The sequence below is a fragment of the Anas platyrhynchos genome, chromosome 7, assembly GCF_047663525.1.
Source record: "Anas platyrhynchos isolate ZD024472 breed Pekin duck chromosome 7, IASCAAS_PekinDuck_T2T, whole genome shotgun sequence".
NCBI classification, from domain to species: domain Eukaryota; kingdom Metazoa; phylum Chordata; class Aves; order Anseriformes; family Anatidae; genus Anas; species Anas platyrhynchos.
In genome coordinates, this window is record NC_092593.1 from 30889934 (window position 1) to 30897131 (window position 7198).

Genomic DNA, 7198 nt, shown 5'->3' on the forward strand with positions numbered 1-7198 from the left:
CATGCATGACCTCTCTTCCCTTTAATCCAAAGGACGGCCAGACTTCACTGCCAGAAAACTTTTTTTTTTTGCTCCATCTGGATGAAACTGGGTGAAACAGCAAGGACTGGACAGTCTGATTGCAACACATGGGTAGGGGCTGCAGTTCGTGGTATGCTGGAGCCGAGATTGGGTGCAGCAGAGCCTGGCTTGAGGCAGGGACTGTAGATGCACAATGCTGCTAATACTTTGGGACAGATTTATACATATGGTGATTGGAGACAGACTGCCCTGCAGCATGATTTGTTTGGGTTTGCAGATTTCGAAGTGCTCTAATTGCCTTTTAAACAGCCATCCCTTTATTTCAGGAAATCTGCCTCAGGCTTTCCCCGTTCAAATTCCAGATTCCCATGGAAATCCAGGAGTCTGAGAACATTTCAGGCTGGTGTTTATGCTTTGTGGTGTCTTGGCTTTTGCTGTCAATGGTAGACGCTACATGTAAAGCCAATACTATAGAAAATACCAAAATAAAGATCTTAGGAAAGGGTTCACCTTTAATTTTGTTGACAAGATGGGAAACAGAGCTTTAACCCCAAGCCTTTCATCATGTTGCAGTTACCCAGGCTTAGAATAAACAGTCTGAAGACAGCAGGATAGCACACGGCTTGCCAGTGGTTTGCTTAATTCAAGACTCACCTACCAAATGTTCGGGCTAGGCCAGCTCCGTTCTTTATGTATTTTGTGGCATTCTGTGAGCTTTCTAGGAAAAAAAAAAAAGTTTCCCATTACAAGTTCCTGCAACCAAATATAGTTCTAGCTCCTACTCTAAGAGCACTTTTGATGTGCTGTTCAAAGCAAATCCATCGAAGGAGGATCCTGTTAATAAAACCCAGGAGACGCGAGAGGTCAAGTGACGCGAGTAAATAGAGCTTGCTGTCTGCTTGGAGCTCCTGTTCAAAGCCAAGAGGAATTTGTCCTGTTGAAAAAGCTAGTTTTAAATATGGAGGTTGCTCTTTGAACCGGAAAAAATTACTTCATGCTTTTGGATTGCATAAAGACACGCATCCATGTTTTTCTGGTACTCCCAAATCTATCCAGGGACAACTCCTCTTTGATATTTACTTTCCATCAAAAGAAACTCCAAACCAGAGTACTTAAACCTTTGGTGTTCTTTAGATTTGTAACGGCATTTTAGCAAGTCAGTAACAGAATCATTTGTAATGTGAGATGAGTTGTCATTGTTTACGTTCATCACCTAATTAGAACTTAGAATCACAGGATATCCCGAGTTGGAAGGGATCCGTAAGGATCATCGGGTCCAACTCCTGGCACCAACTTAAATTAGTGTCAGACAAGGCATCAGTAATACAAACTCTCCCATTTAGGCAGCAGGAAAACTCAGTGAATTTAAAAGGAACCAAGCTGGCAAAAACTTGCTTCTTCCTCAAGTCTGTCCATTTTCACCTGACAGCTTTTTGGGGGAGTATGCAGGTATCTCACGCAGCACCCGTGAATTCATAGCAGAGGTGAGCATGTCAGTCAATATGTAAGTCTTAACCTTTTTTTGTTGTTTCTGAAGTTCATGCATTACTTCTGAATGCAGTCCAAGGTATTTGATCTCCTCTGTAGGCTCATGATGAAGCCATATTTCCCCATAGATATGTGCAAGCTCAGCTTAATGAGCCTCCCAGCTCTGTTACAGCTTCTAAATGGTTGTCTGCAATCATGTCATCAGCTTAAGCTACATCAAGCTTTTGTCAGGCAATTTTTGCAATATTAGAGCAATACTAAATTGACCTGATTTACTGTCCTTAAAACTATTCCCACATAACTGAAATGCCCGAACAATTAACGTTCGATGTGTCGTATGCCTTTGGCTTGAACTCAGCCAGACTACAATGCTAATGGCTTTCATATGGCTTTATTCCCCCCCACCCTGGAAAGGAAAAAGGACAGCTTTGCGTTGACATGCTAGGAAGATTAACACTGATTAGGTTTTTGAAGGCAAAACTTCCCCCAGAATGAGGTATGATGCCAGGGCTAGCTGTTCATACAATCCAAGCATATCTGGTGCTGTGCCCTTGGCCCAGGGCTGGGAAGATTCAGGTTTGCTCAGCCTGTTGGATGCTGTTGGATGTTTTCAAGCTGCCCTTGCAGGACAGCGCTGCTTTCAGTGGTGAGGGCCAGCTTGTGGGCATGTAACCTGGGGAAAGGGTCAAGTGGATAAAAATTTCCATGAGTATATGCTGATTTTAGGATAACATGTGAACAAGTGGAGGAGATCCAAGTTCTGGCTTGAACTGCATCAATAAACAATTTGGCATTTAATTAGTCAAAGAGAAACTTTGGGGGGAAAAAAGTTCTAGATTAAAGAGTGCTTGAAATCTTGTCTGTTGATCTTTCAAAATAATAATTTAAAAAAAAAGACCAAAGTGTTCTGGATTTAATTAGATATTCAGTTTGTGAAGAGATTTCTCTATACTGTTGAAAGCTAGTTCCCTTGTTTAACATCAGGAGTGATTTGTTTTCAACAAGAATTGTTTCACAACAAAATGTTAAACTCTTCATTGTAAAAGGACCAAAGTGAAACATTTTGGCTTTACTGACAACATTTCTAGTGTTTTCCCAAGCAAAATAAATTTGATGAATTCTGCACAAATCCATTAATGACTCCGTTCAGCCCCCATGTACAGTGTTGATGAGGAGCATGCGAATGAGACTGAATAAAAAAGTTTGTTGGCTCACAAAATGCTTATTTTCAATCTTTCGGTTAGGTTCCCAGAGACCTTCTCTGCCTGAACTTCTGAATTTTAGCCTCCACATCTTCAATACACCCTTACTGTATCTCAGGAGAGACATAACTTGCATGGAGAGACAGACGGCAGGGCGGTACTAGTCACTGCTGGCCCTGAAACGAATTCAGTGGGCAGGAGCCATTCCAGGGACAGAGACCAAGTCCCAGCTGGATGTGTCCTTGGAGAAACATTTCTTCCCTACTTCCTACAAGCTCTGAAGACCCAGTGTTCCTGAAAATGAAGTCACTTGAGTCTGCCTGGAACACATTGGATGTCTTCCTAGCTCAGCGTACGTTTTCCATGTTCTTCATGGAGTCGGGGTTGGGTTTGTCTTGCTTAGCCATAGGCATCTAGAAATGTGTTACTTTGCCCACACTTGTACGCGCTGATAAGAGCTAGAGGAGGAGATGGTGCCTTCAGGAGGTACATCCTGCTGCTGCCAGGCTGGGTGTCCATCTTTGATGTGTCTCCATCCGCAGAGGTCAGATGTGCACTTTCTGATAGATGCCAGACTTGTAGACATCTGGCTGTGTGATGATGAGGTCTGTACATCTTTCTCTGCAAGATGTAGTGGAAACCCTCCCGTACGTCTTTAGGCCTGGTACTTTTCCACCTCCCTATTTTATCAAATGATTAATAGTAATAAAATGTGGCAATTTATCATTGAATTGCTGGCGTACAACTGAGACTCCAGTCCTTGTGTTCCACCAGCCAGAATCATTTTTAAAGGAAGTGCAGGCGGATGCTGCAGCCTCACACGTACCTAGCTGGAGGAGGTGCTGGTGATCTGCAGGAGATTGCCCCAGACAGCAGCTGGCCAGGGCTATCTTTAGCTGAGGAACCTCTATTTTTGAAATGTGCTGGATTTTTGTTGTTGTTCTTTTTCCCAGAAAGAGACTCACGATATCACTTTCATTTGCACGTGGCCTGGTGCTTTCAGCTGGCTTTCCACCCTCCCTTTCACTTAACTAGGATAACTCCAGTGGGCAAAATACTTTGTCTGACAGAATGCTTATGCCCTAGATGTTTTATATGGGAGTCCTGCATGTGAGGTACTGATCTGAAGGAGCTGTAGCCTGCCTTTGGGAAGTCTGCCCTGTATACTGGGTAGCAGGCAGCCCACTGGGCTGGATTCCCTGCATCTGCCAGGTTTTCACCAGTTGTATCTGTTCTAGTTTCAGGTTGGTGCCAGCAAGATTCACATCTCCCATAGCTGATAAGGACAGCTGCATGCCAGGGAAGCCATCTGTACCCGACAGCAATGACCAGTCACATTTCCCTGTAGTACACCACCTTGGGGGATTCATTTGCTGCTGCTGTTACAGAGATAAGGAGGCTAATTGCAGCTGAAAATTTCATTTCTGATGGCACACCCAGCCCCATGGTTTGTTTCTTCACTTCTTGTCATACGATAACCCTGAGCTTCTTGTCAGAGTGAGGGCTGCCAGCAGCAATGGAGAGAGGTGCTCATCTCTTGGCACAGATGCTTTATGTAGCCACAAACCCAGAGGGCTCCTACAGTGCTTGCTGCTCCCTCTTGCTCCTGCCTGTTCCTAACATCTAGAAGTGGCCCTGCAGAAGCCACTTCCTGTTTTTTCAGTCCTCCAGCAAGGTTATCAAAACAAGACAGCTTTATCAAGAAAAAGCATGCCTCACCAAATGAAAACTGGAAGATTTGGCTTCATTTGAAGGTTTTGGATCTCATTGAAATACCTCAGCGTGGGCACAGGCACTGTGTCAACCATGTGGGCCATCAGCCTCGTAAAATGCACGTTGTGTGTGAGCTTCTGTGTGCCCTGAAACCTCAAACCCACTCTTTCAGTGTAACCTGAACTTATAATTTCTGGCTAGGGAGACTGAATTAAGAGAAGCCTGTGGTATTCTTCAGGGATGGAAAAGAGCATTTTGGAAAACCTGAACTTGCCACAGCCTGCTGAACATCCAGCGAATAGCTGCTGACAGGAAGATAGCGCATGGTGTGTGCTCTGTGGGGACTCGCTCCCTTCTTTCCTCTCCTTCTTGGCTTCGTGCCTTCTGCTAGCAATTTCCATGGCTATCATCCTGATGATGTTCCTGTCTCATTCATCCCTCGGCTTTTGGACGTGGTCGTCAGTCACAGAGCAAAAATCCTGACCTGGTTTGGCTCAGAACTGGTCACTGTTCCCAGCCCTCCCCACAAGCCCCTGTGCAGATTTCTGTGGCTGTGGACGCCTACAACTCTTTGAGTCTCACAAGCAGCACTGAGAACCAGCTCCATCCACAGCTCCAGCGGGGCCTCCCTTTCCTCCAAGTGACTCACAGTTGACATCCACGAAGGCCCTTTCTTCCAGAAGGCACCCAAAGACCCTGGACGTGTTGCAAAAAAAAAAAAGGCAAAAGTCATTTGGAAACTGCTGTAACATTGGGCCAAAATGTAAAAAAAATTGCAAAGTGAGGTTTGCCTCCACAGGGAAGAGGCTGGCTCAAATACATTCCTCCCACCTACCTTCAGACAGACTGAGTCATGCTGTGCAGCTGCTTCTCTCCCTCTGTTGGCTGCAGAGTCCTGCTTACCTAGCTTAGCGGGCCTTTTAACGTCTAGAGTCCTTGCAGGGTTCTTTATTACCCTAATTTCTCTTTTGCGTGGAATTTGGTGCACTTGCTTAGCAAGTCAGTAGGCAGTATTCTGGATGTTCATGCGACACGATGAACCATAGCCTCAGCCCAGCCTAACGCAATGCACAGAGAGAGAAAGAACATAGGGAGCTTGCTTCTTTTAGGCTCCTGATTTTAATAGGGGAGGATTGAAAGGAAATTGCCACTGTTGGGGTGGATGCACAAGGAATGAGCAACTACTGATGGGCACTGGACATCCCTAGTGCTGCTCTGATGGAAGCACAGGGAGAAGCTCCACAGGTCTGTGAAACTCCAGGCTTTGAAGTTTTCAGGTAATCTGTAAAAGCTCTCAGTTATATCTGTGAGAAGTCCCAGAAGTGCAAATATTTTTACTTCTTATGGGCCTCCTCGCTATTGAGACAGGCTGAAGTGCCCCTGGTCCTTCTGTATGGTGGTAGGAGCTTGCCCAGCCACCGAGTAGCTGGTTTGTGTTTTAATATAACACAAGAATAGACTAAAGAGTGTAAAACTTATGGTTTTAAGGCAGGCAAAAATTGTTTGGGTACATGAGAAGGATGCTCGCAAATTTTGGTTAACGTTGTGTGTGTCTGAAGGCAGAGTTTGGATTTAAGGATCAGTTCTCTACAGTGCTGAGCGAGAGGAGGCTAATTTTAACAAAGCTATTTTTCCCATAGCATTTCATATTTCTGTGACTGCACATCCCACTGTACTCAAAGTGCAGCCCTCACCGCAGTTGTTACATCATGAACTTAATATCTCTCCCTGGGAAATGAAAGACTTCTTAGGAAAAAAAAAAAAAAGAAAGAGGGGAGAAAAAGAAGGAAGTGTTCAAAAAAAGTCCAGAAAACCTCCCATTCCTCTAGGGTCCCCAGCTGTGCTGTGTGTTGTCCCAGCTGAGCTCCAGATATTTCCGCTCCGCACGTTAATGCATTCAAGGAGAAATCAAAGCGGCTGTCTTGAGCGTGCTCCGGACCCGGGGTGTACGTCCTACCTCAGAACAACCCTAATCCCTGAGGTTGCAGTCCTTTAATCTTCCCTCCGTATGGGATTAGGGCTGAGCACAAGCTTTCCGGAGCTCATTAGGGCTTTCTGCCTGTCGGTGTGTGAACCCATAGGCAAATTTTCAGATCCTTCACGGCCCTTGTGGTCTGGAAGCCACAGTCCCTGCCAGATCACTTCGGGTGATGCAGCAATTTTTTCCTTCCATGGTAAGGGGAGGAAAAGCAGCGCTTCTCTTGTCACTATTGCGTGTCACTATTGCGTGTCTTGTCACTATTGCTTGTCACTATTGCAGTTCTATACTGCTGCTCTCCAAAAGGATGCCTCCGCTGGTGGGTGGCCAAGCACCGATGGCCTCGAGGCAGCCCTGGGTGGCAATTGATGCAGCACACCAAGAAGGGACTGCTGGAAGCCTTGCCTCATGAGGTTGATTCAGTCTAATGCCAGCTGAACCCAGCCCTGAGCACAAAGCCAGGGTTTGGTGAGTCATAAAAGGAAACCCTTGCCACAGTCCCCTCGTCCTCGTGTCCTTAAGGAATCTCTGCACAGGGTTGTCACCACGAGGCAAAGCAGAACCTTGTGCCACAGCACCACTGCTCTTGGGGCCAGCTCTGCAAGGTGGGAGCCTCCTCTCCAGCCTGGTGCCTGCATCCCTGCAGAAGCATTTCAAGGCAAAGCAGGAGCGTGACGAACTGAATGCCTGGCAAAAATGATCTGGCTGCCTCCTGGATGAAGATGCAAGGAGCTGGACTGACCTTGACTGGTGAATTCATGCATGTGGTTTTCCTGGTTCATAAATCTCCGAGTTC

General features: G+C 45.8%; 1 long non-coding RNA gene across 1 annotated transcript; it reads right to left on the bottom strand.

The window, feature by feature from the left end:
- Positions 1–1130: 1130 nt before the first annotated feature.
- LOC119717487 (uncharacterized) lies at positions 1131–5396 on the bottom strand. The gene is made up of 2 exons (XR_005267093.2): positions 5260–5396; positions 1131–5120 (listed from the first exon to the last, which is right to left on the bottom strand). It is a non-coding gene; the product is annotated as an uncharacterized lncRNA (long non-coding RNA).
- Between the last annotated feature and the right edge of the window lie 1802 nt (positions 5397–7198).